The following is a 21,688-nucleotide window of genomic DNA, read 5'->3' as shown; positions in this document are numbered from 1 at the left end:
CTCACAGTGATCATCTTAAAAGAGACACACAGATGGCCAAAAAGGACATGAAAAGATGCTCAACATCACAAATTATTAGAGAAATGCAAATCAAATCTATAGTGAGGTATCACTTCACACCAATCAGAATGACCAACATCAAAAAGTCTACAAATAATAAATGCTGGAGAGGGTGTGGAGAAAAAGGAACCCTCCTAAATTATTGGTGGGAATGTAAATTGGTGTAGCCACTATGGAAAACAGTATGGAGTTTCCTTAAGAAACTAAGCATAGAGCTACCATATGATCCTGCAATCCCACTCCTGAGCATATATCTGGAGAAAACCATAATTCAAAAAGATACATGCACCCCAATGTTCATAGAAGCACTATTTACAATAGCCAAGACATGGAAGAAACTTAAGTGTCTATTGACAGATGAATGGATAAAGAAAATGTGAGATTATATATATATATATCTCACAATGAAATACTATTCAGCCATCAAAAAGAATGAAATAATGCCATCTGCAGCAACATGGATGGACCTAGAGATTATCATACTATGTGATGTAAGGCAGACAAAGACAAATATATGATATCACTTATATGTGGACTCTAAAAAAATGATAAAAATGAACTTATTCATAAAATAGAAATAGAATCAGAGACATAGAAAACAAACTTATGGCTTCCAAAGGGGAAAGGGGGGGATGGATAAATTAGGAGTTTGGGGTTAAAATATACACACTATGATATATAAAATAGGTAACCAACAAGGACCTACTGTATAGCACAGGAAACTATACTCAATATCTTGTAAAAACCTATAATGAAAGACAATGTAAAAAAAGAATCACTTTTCTGTACACCTGAAACTAACATAACATTGTAAATCAACTATATTTCAATAAATTTTTTAAAAAGAAAAAAAAGCAAGAAAATCTTATCATTTCATTGCTTAAAGGTCACCTAAGCAATGAAATAGTATAAAGTAAAATTAGTAGTATAAAGTAAAATTAGTATTAAAATATATTAGTGCAAAAGACCAAATCCTTCCTTAACATATGAGGCCTCGAATTATGTGGCTCTTGTGTACTTCTCCAAATTCCTTCTGGTTACTGTCCCCTGGCTCTGTGTTTTAGCCACACTGGTTCTCTGGTTCTCTTTTCTAAGCTCCTTTCTTTCTTTCTCACGCCTTCCTCGTACACTGCTTTTTTTTTTTTCTGTCTGGAATATTCCTCTCTTACCCTTGTCAGCCTAAAAATGTTAAGAGGCAATAATCAAGCAAAAACATTTATTTGGGATCAAAGAATTGTTATTCAGGGCACACAGATTAGGGTAGCAATCCAAATAGTGTCCCACTAAGGGTCAAAATCAGAGGTTTTTAAAGACAAAAAAGGGAATCTTTACATAATTTGCTTACAAAGAATTTTGATTGGTGTTGCAAGGCAGAAAGCTAGACTTGACTGAACATGATTGGTTGCCAACGCTATCACTCAGCAAAAGTCCATTGCTGGAGCAAGTAGCAGGTATTCTTGCAGAGTTATTGGAATATTTGGCATATTTGTAGTTTGGTCCAGCTCAAAAGTTCATGTTTCAGGGCTTCCCTGGTGGCGCAGTGGTTGAGAGTCAGCCTGCCGATGCAGGGGACACGGGTTCGTGCCCCAGTCCGGGAAGATCCCACATGCCGTGGGGCAGCTGGGCCTGTGAGCCATGGCCGCTGAGCCTGCGCGTCCGGAGCCTGTGCTCCACAACGGGAGAGGCCACAACAGTGAGAGGCCCACATACCGCAAAAAAAAAAAAAAAAAGTTCATGTTTCAGCTGGTGAGGATGTGCATAAAGCTCACTTCGTTAATGGCCTCTCGGCTCCATTTTAAAACCATGTGACATAAGTGAGTCTGTTTGATTTTGTCTTTCATGCCCTTGATATGGGTAATTCCTTCATCTTTCAAATGTGAGCACAAAGTTTTTCTTTAAAACACATCACATTTGACAATCATTATTTATTTCTGTTAAACATAACAGATATTTTCCCCCAATTAATTTCTGTCTCTCTGGCCTGACCATACACTCTGTAATCTGTAATGTTTAGTGACCATGCCTGCTTTAACTGTGTATCACATGCCCTGCACCTAGTACATTATCTGCACATAGTTATGTATATAAAAATATTAATGCAAGAATTTCACATATTAGACTTTATTTCCTCAATTAAATTAAATAATCTCTTAGAGTATGTATCAGACTGCATATACTTTTTGAACTTCCTTCAATAGCTAAAAGCACAGAACTCTTCTTTCAAATAAAATATAATTAAAACTCCAATATGTAAAACAAAGAGAAGTAGAACTATTCCAGTTGTGTAATGGGTGTTTCCTGTATGGTCTCTTTCCTATTTCCCCAGGTAGACTCAGAGGGTCCTCTAATCCCTTCCTAGTCACAATCAGCCATGAACCAACAACACTGCATCACCATGGAGCTTTTAAAAAGTGAAGAATCTCAGGCCCTGCCCCAGACATACTGAATCAGAAATCTATGTTTTAATGAGGTTCTCAATGATTCCCATGCACATTAAAATTTGAAATTACTACACTAAAGCACTTAGAACTTGTATAAACTAGGTTTTAAAACTTCCCTTGTTATCTAAATCATTGATAAAACAATATCACGAATGACTGTTAAATAGATTTTCTACAGGTATGACCATGAGCAATCAAGAATATCTTTTATTTCTACCTTCTACTCTGACTTTCCTGCCAAAGAAGGATTTTCAGTCACTGATTGCACTCTCATGAAGTCAGGTATTTGAATGTTAACTAATAACCTAAGACTAGATTCAAATAACAGGCCGATAGGTGTTGAGCAAGCATGTGTTGAGCAAGCTTTACAGTTTCACTGGTTGGCTCATTTAGTTGTTAGTAGATCATCAGGTGGACCAAATCTGAGAAGATGATACATTTCTGTGCCATTGCTACATCTAAAAAACCTCTTGAGTTATGTATAGACTATCTTAAATCTGGGTCTTCACCGAAGTCCTGTTTATTTTGAAAATTTCCTCCAGTATCAATACATACACGTTTCCAGTCATGAAAATCTCAATACTTAAATATCTTCCCCACCTAAATATCTCATTAGTTAGGGAAGAAATGTTCTTATATTAGTGATAAGATATGATCATAACCAAGCCTGTGATCAAGAAACTAATAGGAGATCTAGAAATTTTTCTCTCTGAAGTCACTTACATGGAGTCAAAGATTTGAAAGCAATGAAGTCTTTCTCCACATGGCCGTTTGTAATGGCATCATTCCAGATGGAACACTGCAAGAACTGGTCATACCTATATGCAGAGGCTTCTCTCATGTCAGTCACCCAAAAAATCCCAGCACCTTCTGAGACATCCATGTCTTATAAAAGATGTTATATTAACACACACACATACACACAGAAAGTCTTTTACAATTATTCCTTTCAATATGGCATTTATTAAAAATGCAAATGTCTTGCTACTAGAAAAACTGCCTCACTGACTGGGAAACACATAAAGCCCACTTAAGTTTAGAATGACCATGTTGAAAACCTAGTCCCAAATAATCAGGATATTCCTCATTATTCTAGGCTACTTATCATTTCTTAAAAAAAAGAAAAATAGTACAGGCTTATTACAATTTCTTTCTGGACTGGACCTAAGAGTTGTACTGAAATATTGTTTCTCTCCCCATTCCTGGGAAAATGAAGGTTAGACACTAGACTAATAGAAAGAAGTACATGGCCACTCCCTGGGTTTCCTGAACTCAGACTCACTGCCTCGGCAGGCCTGCATAATGATGACCTTGGGTTTATCTTATAGACTCTGGCAGTTACAGCTGTTGAAAATTTGGAAGATGGTATCATCACGAAGAATATCTGGGTCTGTCCCACAGATTCCATCCAGGGTGCCATGTGACATAAATACAAGGAATATGCTGTCTGAGGATTGGGGATCTTGGCGGGCAGCAAACTGTCTTAGTGCTGTTTCCATTTCCTGAAAAACACTCCAGAATTACTATTGAGGAATTCTCCTTATATAGTTTATACTCAAATACTAGGTGGAATTCACAAAAAGGAGCAAGCACTAGAGAATCAGGTGATTTGGACTGAATGGAATTGTAAGAGAAATTACATTCTGACATAAAACCAGGAAATTAGATGTGTAAAATATTAAAGTTAGTAGAGATTTTACATAACATCTAGCCCAATGGTTTTCAATGGAAGCTTACACTTAAGAAGATACTGGGAGATGGAGTATAATGAGGGGCAAGTGAGATGATATGTCTCTAATACGAGAGCTTTGCTTTCATCTGTTTTACATGTTGGAGTTCCTGTAAGTTTTTATTAAAAAAGAGAGAGACAGACACAGAGGCAGAGACAGAGACAGAGAGAACTTTCTATTGACAAAAATTAGAAACACAACAAATTCCTTCATCTTGGAACAGCAGAAAGTTAGGTTTAAAATGGTTTGTCTAAAGCCCTCTGGGATTATTTTTGGCATGGCCAGAATAACAACATTTTCTTTATGTGTGTATGTGCAATTTTTTTCTACACACTTTTACATTTACACACATGATGTTGAGATTGTAAAAGTCTCATAAGCTTTTTCTGTAGATATCAGTAACTTTCAGGGTCCAGAGCTTATGTCTCACCCAGGCTATCAAGTAATAGATGCCTCCCAGATTGAGAACTTTAGAAAGATCCCACATTTGGGGGGAAATACTGCTACATAGAGCTGATCTAAATATTTTCTATGAGACTGTGCACGGGAGGAGGCTGAAATAAAGGGAATCATATTCTGGAGCAAATATAATTTCTATAACATGCATTTTATTCTTACAGCTGCTAAGAAAGAAGTTCAAAACTGTTTAGGAGGGAAGGAAGCTTGTCCCACTCTCCTGGTCCATTACCAGAACTGTGAGATCCTCTTTTACAACCACTGAGTATCCAAGGTTTTCAAGCAAATCTTGCATTCCCAAAAGGTCAACCTCAGAACCATATCGATTAGAAAGACAGTCAAATTCTTTGTTGCAGATGATGAGGGCCAGGCATGTCCAGACTTCATTCTCCATTACTGGATATAAATGCAATTAACAGACACAAAATGAGTTGCTCCAGACCTCCTAATTTTGCCTCCAAAGTTCATACAAAACAGGCCCTTTCAATTAAATAGTGGATGGCTGGAGAGCCTGGAAATGGAAATATATTCTCTTGAGGAAAGAGACAATACCTGAAATTGAAAACATATACTAGGTCTGAGTATACACTCTAGGAACTTGGCTTTGGTTGGGTGGTGGATAGGAGTTCAGAATGTGATGGAAGAGACAGGAAATCAAATGTAAGAACCAGTTAATTAGATAAGATGATTAAATAACATCTTGTGCCTTTGGTCTGATCTTAGGACGTTTGTAACAGGAACTAAAATTGAGTGAGTCCCAGTATCTTGTTTAAATGGAAAATCTTCCAAAGCATATCACCTCATCTGCCTGTGTTGTCTTCAGTGTATGGAAATGATCAGGAGGACAAAGTTTTAACTTCCCATGTTGGGAAGCCTGTGTTTCCTGAGGAGCTAAAAGAGAAAAAATAGCTCATTAAACAGTAGCATCCACTGCCATGAAGTCATGCAGATCTTTTGACTGGGCTTTCATTCTCCAGAAATGCTTACTGCCAGCCCACCACAAAGTTTAGTATAATAAGAAAATCATTTCATATTTAAAATGACTAAAACACAAATCTTGAATACTCCCCCTTTTGCTTTCTGCTTCTTACTGAACCCACCATAAATTTCTGTTTTTGGTAGTGGTCATAACTTTGATTGCTTTCTCAGACCCAACACACTAGACTCACATAAACATGATATCTAAGATTGGGAAGGAAGCCTAATGTTCATCTTGCCTAATAAGGTCATTATTCAGATATTTGAACTCTGCTGACTATATGCCTACTTTATTATTACCACTCTCTGAAATATCTCCACTAACAGGGTACTTACAACATTCTAAGGCATTTTTGAACAGTTCTGAGCATCATAAAGTGTGAACTTTCCAAGCACTGATATATATTTTCCACATTGGGAACATACAGAAAGAAACATCTAATTCCTCTTCCTGTAAAGCCCATGAATTCTCCCATGACTTCAATATATCTTTCCCTATGTTTCTATTTTTTTATGTAAATGCCCCATATAAATAATTATTTTTATATTAATGTGTTTAATCTCTGTATTCCTAGTATCTAGAATGATACCTGGCACAGATTAAAAGTTAATGACTGCTTGTTAATGAAGAGTTATCTTCTCATACTTCAAAATAGCTATCAAGTATCCCCTGGTTCACATTTTCCCTTAGGCAACAAACGTTCTATTCCTTCTAATATTTTTGCATAAGAATATCATTGATGGAGGTCAAGATGGCAGAGAAGTAGGAGAATGTGGATGGAGCTCATATCTCCCCACAAATACATCAAGAATACATCTACAAATGGAAAAATTCTCACAGAACATGGCTAAACACTAGCAGAGGGGGGCTTCCCTGGTGGCACAGTGGTTGAGAGTCCGCCTGCCGATGCAGGGGACACGGATTCATGTCCCGGTCCGGGAAGATCCCACATGCCGCGGAGCGGCTGGGCCCGTAAGCCATGGCCACTGAACCTGCGCGTCCGGAGCCTGTGCTCCGCAACGGGAGAGGCCACAGCAGGGAGAGCCCCATGTACTGCAAAAACAAAAAATAAAATAAAATAAAACACTAGCAGAGGACCTCAGGCACCTAAAAGGACAAGAAAAATCCCTGCATAACTGGGTAAGATGAGGAAAGGAGAAGGGAAAAAGAAGAGGAGAGGAAGCAGGATGGGAACGGCACCCCTGGGTTGGGGAGCTGAAGGAGGGGAGAGGTTACTGCATCCAGGGAAGCACCTCACCTGTGGGAAGATCAGTTGGGACAAAAGGGGAGCTTCTGAGGCTGTTGGAAGAGAGTGCAGCAACTGGTTTGTGGCAGGCAGGACAGAGTGAGAACTACACAGACAGTCTGTGCCACAGCCCTGCATGCCCCAGCCTGAGATGCGTGTCCACTGGTGTGCACAGGGCCTGGGTGTTGGAACATGGTGTATGGAGAGCAAACCCAGGGAAAGGACTGCTGTTGGCTGCAAGGAGATAGCTTGAGGGGACAGGAGTGAGGAAATCCACAACCAGGAATTCTTGTGGAGGAAACCTGGACTGCCGTAGAAGAAAAGTGCTAAGGTTAAGTGACAAGGGGTGGAGATGTCATTGCAGCCTTTCTCCCCACATGTTGGCCGCTGCCTCCCCAGGCCAGCTCCCTCATGCCCAGGACCACTGCCTTACTGCATTCCCATAACCACCAGGGCTCTTGTGACCCTGGCCTCAGTGCTGCATCCAAGCTCCCTCCCCACTGGGGCAGACTCGTGTGCTCCAGGGAAGACTCAGGGGCAGACCTCTGTGGGTGGCCCACATGCAGAGGTGGGGCTGAAACCACAGCTGAGCCCACAGGGAACATGCAACTAAGGAAGAAAAACTCAAATCTCTCCTCGCAGCTGTGTGAAGATTCAATTGACACCCCCGTGACCAGCCTTGTAATCTCAGCACCTACAGAATGTCTGAATGGGCAACAAGTGCTCCCACAGCCAAGATGGACCTAGCTTTAGCATTTGTAGACTTTGTGGGCACATATACATAGGGTTTGGGCCAGGCTAGAGTCAGAGCTGCCCCCATAGCACCCACAGTAGGTCCAGATCCATGACTACTTGCAATCCTGGGACCTGAATTCAGTGGATCTATGCTGGAGGTCTGGTGAAAAAAACATCTGAGAGATACCAGGGCCAGTGGCTGGCATACCCACAGTTAAGGTGGGACTGAAAGCAGTGCCAACAGCAGTGTAACCTGAGAGCTCTCACAATGGGTGAAAGGTGACACAACAGAGCACACCCATAGGTGAACAGCTCCAGAGGAGGAATACTCAGTGGCTTCCTTCCCAGTAGGAGTACTGCAATCCTGCCTACCTCAAACCACAGATCAGAAACACAGCTAAGAAACAGATCTGGGGGCCTCTCTTCCAACAACTAGGGATCATACCCCACCTCTGGCAAGGAAGTAGCAACCACAGGGCAAAGGGGAGGCCCTGCTCAATATCCAGTGCAAGCTCTGGACACTACAACATCAGTCACACCTCCTATAAAGGGAATAACAGTCATCATACAGTGAGGAAAGAGGTGGCAGACATCTATATTAAAAACAATGCTTGCACCAAAAAATATTAAACCCATGCAGGCTACACAGAGAGGTTCCACATAAAATAGCCCTCCAATACAGTCTGAGGGTCTGGCATTGGATGGAAGAAGCCACAGAGCATTTTAGTCTTGAAAGCCAGCAGGCTTGAGTGCAAGAGCTCCACAGTGCTGGGGGAAAAAGAGACTCCACTCTTGGAGGGACACAGCACAAAGCAGTACCTCCATAGGAACCCAGGCTACAACTACCTAAGGGTCTTAGAGGGTCTCCTGGGAAGGCAGATGTTAACTATCACTCACTGTGAAGGCAAGGAAACTGGTAGTAGAAGCCCCAGGGAATATTGAATGGAGATCTCCCAGAGGTCCAAATTTCAGCAGAAAGACCTGGTCCCATCCAACAAACTTTAGGCCCCAGAGCTGGAAAGTCTCATGCCAAACAACAACCAAGGTAGGAACACAGCTCCACCCATCAGAAAACATGCTGCCTAAAGTTGTACTGAGCTCACAACTGCCTCAAAACACACCCCTAGACATGGCCCTGCCCATCAGAGGGAAAAGACACAGGCCCATCTGTGAGAGGGCAGGCACCAGTCCCTTCCACAAGAAGACCTACATAAGCCCCTTGACCAACATCACCCACTAGGGAGCAGACACCAGAAACAAGAGGAACTAAGATCCTGCAGTCTGTGGAAAGGAGACTGTAAACATAGAAAGTTAGATAAAATGAGATGACAGAGAAGTATGTCCCAGATAAAGAAAGAAGATAAAACCCCACAAGAACAACTAAATGAAGAGAATATAGGCAATCTACCTGAAAAATAATTCAGAGTAATGATATTAAAGATGGTCCAAAATCTCAGAAAAAGAGTTGAGGCATGGATTGAGAAAATACAAGAAATATTTAACAAGGAACTAGTTGATTTAAAGAACAGAGATGCACAATACAATACATGAAATTAAAAATACACTAGAAGGAATAAAGAGCAGAACAACTTAGGCAGAAGAATGAATAGGTTAGCTGGAAGACAGAGTGGTGGAAATCACTGCCAAGAACAGAATAAAGAAAAAAGAATGAAAAGAAATGAGGACAGTCTCAGAGACCTCTGGGACAATATTAAATGCACCAAAATTTGCATTATAGGGGACTCAAAGGAGAAGAAAAAGAGAAAGGGCCTGAGAAAACATTTGAAGAGATTGTAGACGAAAACTTCCCTAACATGAGAAAGGAAACACTCACTGAAGTCCAGGAAGTGCAGAGAATCCCATACAGGATAAACCCAAGGAGGAACACAGCAAGACACATATTAATCAAACCGATAAAAATTAAAGACAAACAAAAATATTAAAAGCAACAAGGGAAAAGCAACAAATAACATACAAGGGAATCCCCATAAGGTTATCAGCTAATTTTTCAGCAGAAACTCTGCAGGCCAGAAAGGAGTGGCACGATATATTTCAAGCAATGAAAGGGAAAAACCTACAACCAAGATTATTCTAACCAGTAGGTCTCTCATTCAGATTCGTTGGAGAAATCAAAGACTTTACAGACAAGCAAAAGCTAAAAGAATTCAGCACTGTGAAGTGAACTTTACAACAAATGCTAAAGGAACTTCTCTAGGCAAGAAAGAGACCAGCAACATAAAACAATCTTGTACATATATAGAGTACTAAATCAAAACCTCAAGGGAACAACAAACCCCAAAACTACAATAGATGTATACATAAAAAAGAAAAATCAACACAAACACAACACTAAAGATGGTCATCAAACCATAAGAGAAGAGAACATAAGAGGAAGGGAAAAGAAAAAAGACCTACAAAAACAAACCCAAAACAATTAAGAAAATGGCAATAGGAACATACATATCAATAATTACCTTAAATGTAAATGGATTAAATGTTCCATCTCAAAGACATAGACTGGCTGAATGAATATAAAAACAAGACCCATATATATATATATATATATATATATATATATATATATATATATATACACTGTCTACAAGAGACCCCACTTCACACCTAGGGACACATACAGATTGAAAGTGAGGGTATGGAAAAAGGCATTCCATGTAAATGGAAATAAAAAAAAAGTTGGGGTAGCAATATTTATAGACTTTAAAATAAAGACAAAAGAGGACAAAAGACAAAGAGGACACTACATAATGATCAAGGGATCAATCCATGAAGAAATTATAACAATTGTAAATATATATGCACCCAACAGAGGAGCACCTCAGTATGTAAGGTAAATGCTAACAGCCATGAAAGGGGAAAATGACAGTAATGCAATAATAGTGGGTGACTTTGGGCTTCCCTGGTGGCACAGTGGTTGAGAGTCCGCCTGCTGATGCAGGGGATACGGGTTTGTGACCCGGTCCAGGAAGATCCCACATGTCGTGGAGCGGCTGGACCCGTGAGCCATGGCTGCTGAGCCTGCGTGTCCGGAGGCTGTGCTCCGCAACAGGAGAGGCCACAACAGTGAGAGGCCACAACATTAAGAGGCCTGCGTGCCGCAAAAAATAAAAATAAATAAAAAATAAATAGTGGGTGACTTTAATACCCCAATTACACCAAAGGACAGATCTTCCAGACAGAAAATTAGTAAGGAAACACAGAGTTAAATGACATATTAGACCAGATAAACTTAACTGATATCGATAGGTAATTCCACCTAAAAGCAGCAGAATACACTTTTGTCTCAAGTGCACATGGAACATTCCCCACAACAGATTACATCCTGGGCCACATACATCAGAGAAAGGAACATTCCCAAGCTCATTCTCCAAGGCCACCATCATCGTGATTCCAAAACGAGCCAAACATATCACAAAAAAAGAAAATTATAGGCCAATATCACTCATGAATATAGATGCAAAAATCCCCAATGAAACACTAGCAAACTGAATCCAACAACACATTAAAAGAATCATACACCATGTTTGAGTGGGATTTATCCCAGGGATGCAAGGATTCTTCAACATATATAAGTCAATCAATGTGATACACCACATTAACAAACTGAAGAATAAAAACCATAAGATCATTTCAATACATGCAGGAAAATCTTTTGACAATATTCAACACCCATTTATGATAAAAACTCTCCAGAAAGTGGGCATAGAGGGAACCTACCTCAACATAATAAAAGCCATATACCAGAAACCCACAGCAAACATCATTCCCAATGGTGAAAAACCAAAAGCATTTCCTCTAAGATCAAAAACAAGACAAGGATGTCCACTCTTGCCACTACTATTCAACATATATTTGGAAGTCCTAGCCACAGCAATCAGAAAAGAAAAAGGAAAAAAAGGAATCCAAATTGGAAAAGAGGAAGTAAACTGTCACTGTTTGCAAATGACATGATACTATACATAGAAAATCCTAAAGATGCTACCAGAAAACTACTAGAGCTCATCAATGAATTTGGTAAAGTTTCAGGATACAAAATTAATGCACAGAAATCACTTGCATTCCTATACACTAACAATGAAAGATCAGAAAAAGGAAATTAAGGTAACAATCCCATTTACCATTGAATCAAAAAGAATAAAATACCTAAGAATAAACATACCTAAGGAAGCAAGAGAACTGTACTCAGAAAACTATAAGATACTGATGAAACAAATACAAAAAACAAAGAACCTTCTGTTCTTTCCCTCCTACCAAAAAGAAAGATATGGGGCTTCCCTGGTGGCGCAGTAGTTGAGAGTCCGCCTGCTGATGCAGGGTACACGGGTTTGTGCCCTGGTCCGGAAAGATCCCATATGCCGCGGAGCGGCTAGGCCCGTGAGCCATGGCCGCTGAGCCTGTGCGTCTGGAGCCTGTGCTCCGCAGCGGGAGAGGCCACAACAGTGAGAGGCCTGCGTACCGCAAAAAAAAAAAAGAAGAAAGATATGTTCTTCCTCTGATCTAAGCGTGATACCACTCCTTATGAGTCCCTTTCCCTCTCACACACAGGAACTTTATTCAAGCATTTATTCAGCCCTATCTTCTAGAGCATCAATTTCTACCTCTCTCCCTTCTATGCTATCCCCGTTGGCATATTAGAATCTTAATTTATCTTTTAAAAACACATTTCCTTGACTCTGTTTCCCCTCCATCTATTGTACCATTTCTCTCCTCCACTTCTCAGCACAGTCGTTAAAGGCATTGTCTATTTTCACCATTTTCATGTTTTCAACTCTGATTTTTTTTCTTGTATGCATAAAATGGCTATTATCCTCACAACTTAAGCAAAATACCTGTTATCAAAGTTACCACTGACTATTTGTTGCTTTCTTAGCATTTAGCATGGTTGAACACATCTTTCTTGAAACATGCTCTCTAGGCTTCTATGATCCTACATTTTCCAGCTACTCTTTCAAAATCTGTCTGTTCATTGCTAACTTTTCCTCTTCTGCCAAACTTCCCAAAGTGGAATTATTCTGTATTAGAGTCTCTGTTATTCTCTATCAACATCTCTCCCTAGGTGGCCTCTTCTAGGTGGTACCAACATCTCTCTGTGAATTCCTCAGTTGTACATCACCTGTTTATTCAACATTTTCTCTTGGATGTAACATGTTTTAAACTAAACTTACAAGGAAGGACTTCTGATACCGTCTTCTTCTACAAATAGGTTTCTCGCAAGTTTTCTCTAAACCACAAATTTTCTCTGTCTCAGGAATTGATATCTTTCACCCAGTTGCCGAGCCCAAAACTTAGAATCGTTTTTTTTCTATTTTTTTTATTGGGGTATAGTTGCTTTACAATGTTGTGCTGGTTTCTGCTGTACAATGAAGTGAATCAGCTGTATGTATACATATACCTCCTCTTTTTTGGATTTCCTTCCCATTTAGGTCACCACAGAGCATTGAGTAGAGTTCCCTATGCTATACAGCAGGTTTTCATTAGTTATCTATTTTATACATATTAGTATAAAATACATACAGGTTAGTGTATATATGTCAATCTCAATTTCCCAATTCATCTCACCTCCCTCTTTCCCCCCTTGATGTCCATACATTTTTTCTCTACATCTGTGTCTCTATTTCTGCTTTGCAAACAAGTTCATCTGTACCATTTTTCTAGATTCCACATATATGCGTTAATATACCATATTTGTTTTTCTCTTTCTGACCTACTTCACTCTGTATGACAGCCTCTAGGTCTATTCATGTCTCTACAAATCCTTCATTTCTTTCATTAGCCCATATCCAATCCATCTGTAGTTTCTATTGATTCTATCTCCAAAATAGATCCCAAATATAACCACTTGTTATCATCTCTATTACTGCAACCCCAGCTTAAAAGCTATTATCTCTTAACTGAAACACTGAAATAGCTTACAAGTAGATTTTCTATTCTATGTTTATCACTCCTCTGCTCAAAAAATTCTAAAGGCTTTGCATTGCAAATAAAATCCGAATTGTTTTTCCTTCTCTCAGAGACCCCACATACTGTGGCCATCCCAGTGTATCTGACAGCTCCTGCACCCATATTCCCCTCATTTCCTACTCCCCAGCCAGACCAGCCTTCTCTATTACCCTTTTGCATGACAAGACCTTTCCTGACTCACAGCTCTTGTTCTTGTTTCCTCTTTCCATGGAATGTTTTTGCCTTAAAGTTTGGCACAATTCCCTTCCTATTGTTCAGTTATATACTGAAATATAATCTCAAAAGAGTTCTCATAACTGTTCACCCTGACTCATGTGTACCACTACCCTCAACAACAATATCACTTTCTATGACCTAATCCTCTTTCTTGTGTACATCCCCTGAAATTATACTGTTTATTTTTTGAGAGTTTACTATATATCTGCCCTCACTACACTGTATGAAAGCAGTAACTTTATCTTGCTCACTGCTATAAACACAGTAATTAAAGTAGCATACTGTAGATTTTCAATTAGTGTATGAATATATAATGTATGAATGAATATAACAATGAATAAAGATGACAAAGTTTTTATTCCTTTTGTAAGTTTTTCTGTAACTTTTGAAAATATAGTACTCAGAAGACAATACTATCATTACCCTTTTTATGGATGCTATGGTTCTTTAAAGTGGCCCAATAATTCATCAGATTCTTTGGTGACCACATAAGTATGTGTGACTTATGCTGTTTTTTTTAATGTGTTTCTTAATCACATCCTTATTCTGTTTTGTGCAGTTGGTAGTTGCCTATATCTTTGACGTTTTATGAATCCTTTCAAAGATGTGATCAACTCCATTTAAAAATGTGAGTCTCAGAAACGTTGGTTATACCAGCAAATATGGTTAATCAGTGACAGAGGTGGGCTCAGTGTTACAGATTTCTTGGGTTTTACGTCAGTTCTCTTTCCACTACACCATAAGGAGTTTCTTTATCTGTCTTTGCTCTAATAATGTCATTATGTGTCCATGATATTACCTATCATAGTTAGAACAGATACCTGGGACAATCTAGCATTCTTCTCAGTTTCATAATCTTCACTTTCAACTTCTACATTCTTAGGAGAATTGAATATCAGGGATGTAAATGCTAACCTTACTTTTAAGGGACTTTGTTAGGTGCAGAGGAGAGAAATAAGCCAGATTTTCTGAGCCTCAGTTTAGTGGTCTTTCCACTATAATGTAGGGACGTTGTACAGCTGCCTTATCCCAAGTAATGAATGAGGGTTCCCATGAGCCACTGGGTTTGGGGGCAATTACCTGTTGGAGGGAGAACCAATGCCTGGGCTGATTCAACTTTTTCCTCATCTCTACTTTTTTCACTTTCATCTTCAGATTCTGAGGTGGAATGAAAAAATTTAAGGATCAATGCTCTATTCTGAAGGGTATTTCCAAAGATGAAAACTGACTGAGAACATAGAATTTCTAGGCTTTTAAGGAAATACTTTCTAACTGCACTAGAGGTCTAAGAGTTTTCACTTGAGATGTGAAATTTGGAGTCAGTTACCTGTCAAAGAAGAAGATGACTCCGTGCTCTCAGATTCATCATTCTGAGTTTCCAGATGAGATCCTGAAATAATAGTAAAATAAAATTTGTTAGCAGAACTAAATTTATAGAACCTATACACTTCAAACTCTTTCCCTTTCACTGACTAGGAAATGACTCTGCTCAGCATGGGGCTGACTACTCTGTGGAGCATGGTGATTTGCCCCATTCTCTAAGTTCCAGGTTTGTTTTAAAAAACTGTAACTTTGTGCCAAGTGAAAAAGGAGGCAGATTTTCTCTGAAACAAAAAAGAGCTCATTATCTTCTTCTTCTGTAATTCAAGGAATATTCAAATTCATTAATCAAGGTTTTCTGAAATAGTACTTTTCATTATGAGGAAGAAAAATACATTGTTGTACAAAAGTTAGTCTTTCAACAATAGCAAAATAGTCTCAGAGGGTGTTCCAAGAATTGGGGATATACTGATGTATAATTTTACTCTGAACTAGGGGTCAGCAAACTATGGCCCACTGCCCAAATTCAGCCTGACACCTGTTTTTGTAAATAAAGTTTTATTGGAACACATCCACACTTATTTTGTACTTACTTTCTATCACTGATTCTATACTACAACAGCAGACTTGAGTAATTATTACAGAAACCATATGGTCCAAAAAGCTTGAAATATTTAACCTCTGGCTCATCAAAGAAAAAGTGTTCCAATACCTGCTCTAGAGAGAAGGACACATCTGTGTTCCTCAAACTTTCAATTTCCCTTTGTCTTCCTTTAACAAGGAGAAATACAGGTTCTCAGAGATTTTTTCCTTGGGTAATCCACAGCTAAGAATAAGATGGTGGATTTTGTTCTACTGATCATTCTGTATCTGGGAATGACTCTAAAGGCCACAGTGTATGGCCAGAGTAGCACAGATTAATTAAAGACTATCATTTAATTTAATACAACACCAGCACCATTTATTCCTTTAACAAATATTTACTCATCACCTAATCTGTGTCAGACTGGGGATGATAGAACAGGGACTGGGTAGATCAGGGCATTTTGTGGCAGTAAATAAGATAGACAGTCAGGCAAAGAAGGTGCTAGAAATGTGAATAGTATATTATCCACTTGCAAAAAGAAATACGAAGACAAAAACTGCATGAGGATAGTAGATAAAGAACAAGTTACTAGCCCTTTACTGAGATACTCACTTAAACTCAGTTGTTTCTTGGGGTTGAAGAAATGGTCCTTAAATATTTTGCCTGCCATTTGCATTTTCTCAATGAGATCATAAACCAGGTCTCCAGTCCTTTTCACGATGTGGTCCACTTCTTCCCCTAATCTTTGTAACTCACCCCTATTTAACACTTTATTTTCCATCAATCATCAAAAATACCATCAAGCACGTTCCTGGACCTTAACTTCACCATGTTGACTGGACCTTCTTTTGGTAGTCTCTTCTCTGTGAGAATGATAGGATTTTAGATACGGAGAGGAGCTTAGATATCTGATTCCAGGCCAGTGGTTCTCGATTTTAAAAAGAATCTCCTGAAAAAGCTTGATAAGCAGAACTTTTTGCACTCCATTCTCAGAAATTCTTTTTTGATAGATCAAGGTGGAGCCCATGAATTTACATTACTAACAATTTCTGAGGTGGTGCCAAAGCTGCTAGTCTGAGGACCACACTTAGACTAATACTTATGGATGATCAATTCTCTAATTTTTTTTTTGGATGGGGAAACTGAGGTCCAGAGAAGTGAAGCAACTTCACTGTAAGTCAGTGAGAGTTGACTGACTTCCTGTCATTTTTATCAATACCTAATTTAAAAACACATTATATTCAATATGTATAGCAGTAAAACATATTACACCTGTAAAAGAATGCATTTTTATTTCCATGGGCAGGGCTGACAGGGCAACTCTCTGTGCAGAGATTGAGAGCACAAACTGTATCTGGTTTGCTCACTGTTATAAACAAAAATTCACACAGAGAGCAGAAATATGGAGGAAACTCAAGTTACTCTGCATTTTTACTGCATGGCCTTTCACTATGACAAGGTAACATTTAGGTGAGAACTCTGGGTCAAGTCCAAAGTGCAAAGAAAAGCCTAAAATCAACAAGAAAGATTTAAGAACATAGGTCCGGATTTTCTAAATTTTCCATTTTTCCAAGAAGTTGTAATGTATTGTCTAAAACACTTTGTTACCATACTCATTACTGTGCCCCAAGCTTCCATCCCTTACAGTCTCAGAGTAAAATAGTTGTGTCTTGTGTGTGCCCCCTTCATTGCTCCTTCTCCTCTCACCCGTTCCTTCCTCCTGAGCTCTTTCTCCCCACAAAACATAGCCATAATGGAATATTACTCAGCCATAAAAAGAAACGAAATTGAGCTATTTGTAATGAGGTGGATAGACCTAGAGTCTGTCATACAGAGTGAAGTAAGTCAGAAAGAGAAAGACAAATACCATCTGCTAATGCATATATATGGAATCTAAGAAAAATAATTGTCATGAAGAACCTAGGGGTAAGACAGGAATAAAGACACAGACCTACTAGAGAATGGACTTGAGGATATGGGGAGGGAGAGGGGTAAGCTGTGACAAAGCGAGAGAGAGGCATGGACATATATACACTACCAAATGTAAGGTAGATAGCTAGTGGGAAGTGGCCGCATAGCACAGGGAGATCGGCTTGGTGCTTTGTGACCACCTAGAGGGGTGGGGTATGGAGGGTGGGAGGGAGGGAGACACAAGAGGGAAGAGATATGGGAACATATGTATATGTATAACTGATTGACTTTGTTATAAAGCAGAAACTAACACACCATTGTAAAGCAATTGTACTCCAATAAAGATGTAAAAAAAAAAAAAAAAACAGAAAACCTGGAGTGACTCACCAGCCATTGCTGCTCCAGCTCCCTGGGCAGGAAAAGCAATGAAAATGAAAGCAGCTTTCTTTCTTTGTTCTCAGTGGACCAGCATTACCTAAAAAGGAAACTGTAGCTTCTCAAATTCTCTCATACTTTGACAGGATAGAATTTGACTCCTCCTCTGATATGTAGCTTCTCTTTTTTAGAACACAGGAAGTGAATACTGACTTTTCTCCTTACTGTAACAAAGTCACCAGAATGAAATACATACGTACACACACACACACACACAAGGGTACAAACATAAGTTTCTATGTTCTGTTTTCCAGACTATTTTTAACACAGTTAATAAGTCAAATTGACCCTTATTTGTCTCTGTGCCACCCCTTAGCCACTAAATAGTAGGGGTGCCTCACTTGACTGATGTCTCCTCAACCCCGGAAATGAAGTGTGAACTTAGAAGCCTTGGGTGAAGGGGAGCGAGAAATTGACTGAGATATGCCAAACAGTTTTAAAAACCCAGATAAATGATCTCTTTACTTCTCTCCTCATTTGCTATTTTGTCAGTTCTGGGTATTGTTTATCCATGAGATTCATGTGTATACTTTTATCTCTTAAATGCACAAGGAACTCTTAAAAATTTCTTAAAATAATACATAGATGTTTTCCATGAAAATGAAACAATAGAAAATTTTGTGAAACAGAGTAAGATCATCCAGCTTCTTTAATTTCACATTACAAACATACAACACTATAAATATATAATGCAATTATATGTTTAGCTTCTATCTTTGTGAATCTTTTTCTATTCTTATAAAAAACACATAATACAATACTGATTTTATTAATGGCCACAATCATTGGCCTACTTGTATCCATGCCCTTTGCTCTGACTACAGACTGGCCTTGTAACTTGTTTTGGCCAACATGATACAGTAGAGGGACATTGTGTAGTTCTGAGCACAGATCTTCAGAAGCGTTGTACACTTTAACCTCTTGGACACCTGAACTTCCATGTGAATAAGCCTGGCCTAGTTTACTAGAGAATAAGAGACATCACATACAGGAAAGCCCAGTTGTCTCAGCCAAGGTCATGCTAGACCAGTTTTTTTTTTTTTTTTAATTGGAGTATAGTTGTTTTACAATGTTGTGTTAGTTTTTACTGTACAGTGAAGTAGAGCTCCCTGTGCTATACAGCAGGTTCTTACACATTAGTGTATTTATGTCAATCCCAATCTCCCAATTCATCTCCCCCAACCTTCCTCCCTTGGTGTCCATACGTTTGTTCTCTACATCTGTGTCTCTGTTTCTGCCTTGCAAACTGGTTCGTCTGTAACATTTTACTAGATTCCACATATACGCATTAATATATGATATTTGTTTTTCTCTTTCTGACTTACTTCACTCTGTGTTTACACTTTAGAAAGCCAGATGCTTTCCAAAAATATAGTAGGTCCCAACAATGTCAGTATAGATGCTTACCCTACATGCAGGTGATCTCAGACACATGAATAATTCCAAAGACAAGAGCCACTCAGTGAACTGGTCAACTTGTGAACAATAGTAAATGTTTATTGTTTTAAGCCACTGCAGTTTGGGGTAGTTTGTTGCTCAGCAATAGATAACTGATAAACACATATTTACCTATAACTTCTTTCCCATATTATCAATAATTTGCTTTTTAAAAAATTGACAATGTATGACAAACCTCTAAAAAAGTCAAGACATAAAGAACTATCTCATTTTTGATGACTATACAGTATTAAAGTGTTGATAGATTATAATTTTAAAATATTTTGTCAAATTATGCACACTTAAGGTAAATAATCCAGTAGTACAGCAAAGTGTTTAATAAAAAACATATTCTGCAGTATCGCTCCCAATCTTCGACCCTGTATCCTACATGTCACTTGCCTAAATGATTTCTATTTTTATTTTCTAGTGGTAATCTTCAGAATTCTCAATAACTTGCCTATTTTATCCCTCTATTTTCTTATATATCAAATACAAACAATGCCATTGATTACCTTGAAAAATGAGATGCAGTTCATTTACACTGCCTCATTTACATCTTATTCTACCTAATATTTGATATCACAATTTTTAAATATTAAATAATATATTTAACCCTCATTTCCTCTTCCATCAGTGTTGCTCAGTAGCTTACTTTTCTTCTACGTAAATTGAAGATTTTTGCCCTCATACAATCTCCTCTGTCTTTTCTCACTTCCAATTATACCAATATTTTTAACCTATATTTTTATTTTACATTGTCAACTTATTAAGATTTTCATTCACTTGTGTATCCACAACCAAGCCTTCTGTGCTTTGTCTGTTATAATAACCAAATGTTAAAGAACCAATGAAGAACATTTACATTATTTTTGGCTATGTACATATTGCAATCTGTCTGGAAAAGTGATATGTTGGGACTATACTTCCTTCTCTTTGGGTCCAATCTCCCAAATAATTTTATCCCAAAGAATATTTCTAGTCTCAAGATCTACTAACTCACAATTACCTGGTCTCCTATACTTGGCCTTCACTCCTGTAATTCTATCTAAGGCCAAACCATCACTCTCTTCATTCTATTCACTCACTCTCACTTACACAAGGACATTGTTTAACAATAGTCACATTGCTCTCTTACATCATTGATTTTCCCACTTACTCATATCAACACTATAACCATAAAAATACATTATAATACTCCATATTAAAAAATCCTCCCTGATCCCACTTCCCCATAACTCCTCAAAATCATTGTCTATCATTGCTGTCTCCAAATGTTTTTTATTCTGTCTTGAACCAGCTCCAATCACCATTTTGTCTCTAGCCCCCTACCAAAATGACTCTTGTTAATGTAACCAGTGACTTCCACATTGTCAAATTAAATATTTAATCCCCAGTAGCCTTTTTGACCTATAGAAGCACTTCACAGTAATATTTTCACCTCTTCCTGAAACCCTTCATTCATTTGCCTTTCAAATAACAACCCTGTGTTGATTCTCCTGCTACTTCAGCTGGCTGCTTCTTCTAGTAACGCTTGCCAGTTAATTCATATCTTTTGTCTCTGCTCTGTTTTTCCTCACTTATTTAGCAGCCTCATCCAGTATCTTGGTTTTCAATACTGTTTATGTATAGGAAGGCACCCAACATTTTAACATTCAGCCTATGCCTGTTCCCTGAATACCATATTCATATAGCCAATGTCAACGGGCATCTATTTGAATGTCTGGTAGATATCTCAATCTTGACACTTCAACCCCCACCTCCCATCTACCTCCTCTGAGAGTGTTTTCCATTTCATTCTTACAGTTATTCAAGCCAATTTCATTGTTCCGGTTATTCAGAGTGGAACATGTAATTCTTTTTTTTTTTTTCAAAACTTTATCCAGTCTGTTGACTTTATTTTCAAAACATGAATTTTGCTCATGACCGTCACTTCTACTCTTATCTATTCTTACTGTCTCACCTTCCAAACAAACAGTATAAACAATCTGTCAAGTTCAAGAAAATACTCTGTTAGATTTTCTATGGGATTCTGTTGGGTTTATAGATTAATATGGGTAGAAAATTGATATTTTTACATTTATTTGTCTTATCAATGATGGTGATCTATCCCTCATTCTAGTCAATCTTCTCTTATATCACTCAATGTTTTTAAAA

At 38.4% G+C, this 21,688-nt stretch overlaps 1 pseudogene; it reads right to left on the bottom strand.

The window, feature by feature from the left end:
- Positions 1–1,720: 1,720 nt before the first annotated feature.
- Positions 1,721–16,615, bottom strand: LOC113614307 (caspase-12-like; annotated as a pseudogene).
- Positions 16,616–21,688: the final 5,073 nt, after the last annotated feature.

This window comes from Aethalodelphis obliquidens, unplaced genomic scaffold (assembly GCF_003676395.1).
Source record: "Aethalodelphis obliquidens isolate GAN/ISIS:26980383/991018 unplaced genomic scaffold, ASM367639v1 scaffold93, whole genome shotgun sequence".
Classification (NCBI taxonomy): Eukaryota; Metazoa; Chordata; class Mammalia; order Artiodactyla; family Delphinidae; genus Aethalodelphis; species Aethalodelphis obliquidens.
This window is presented reverse-complemented; position numbering and strand designations above follow the sequence as displayed.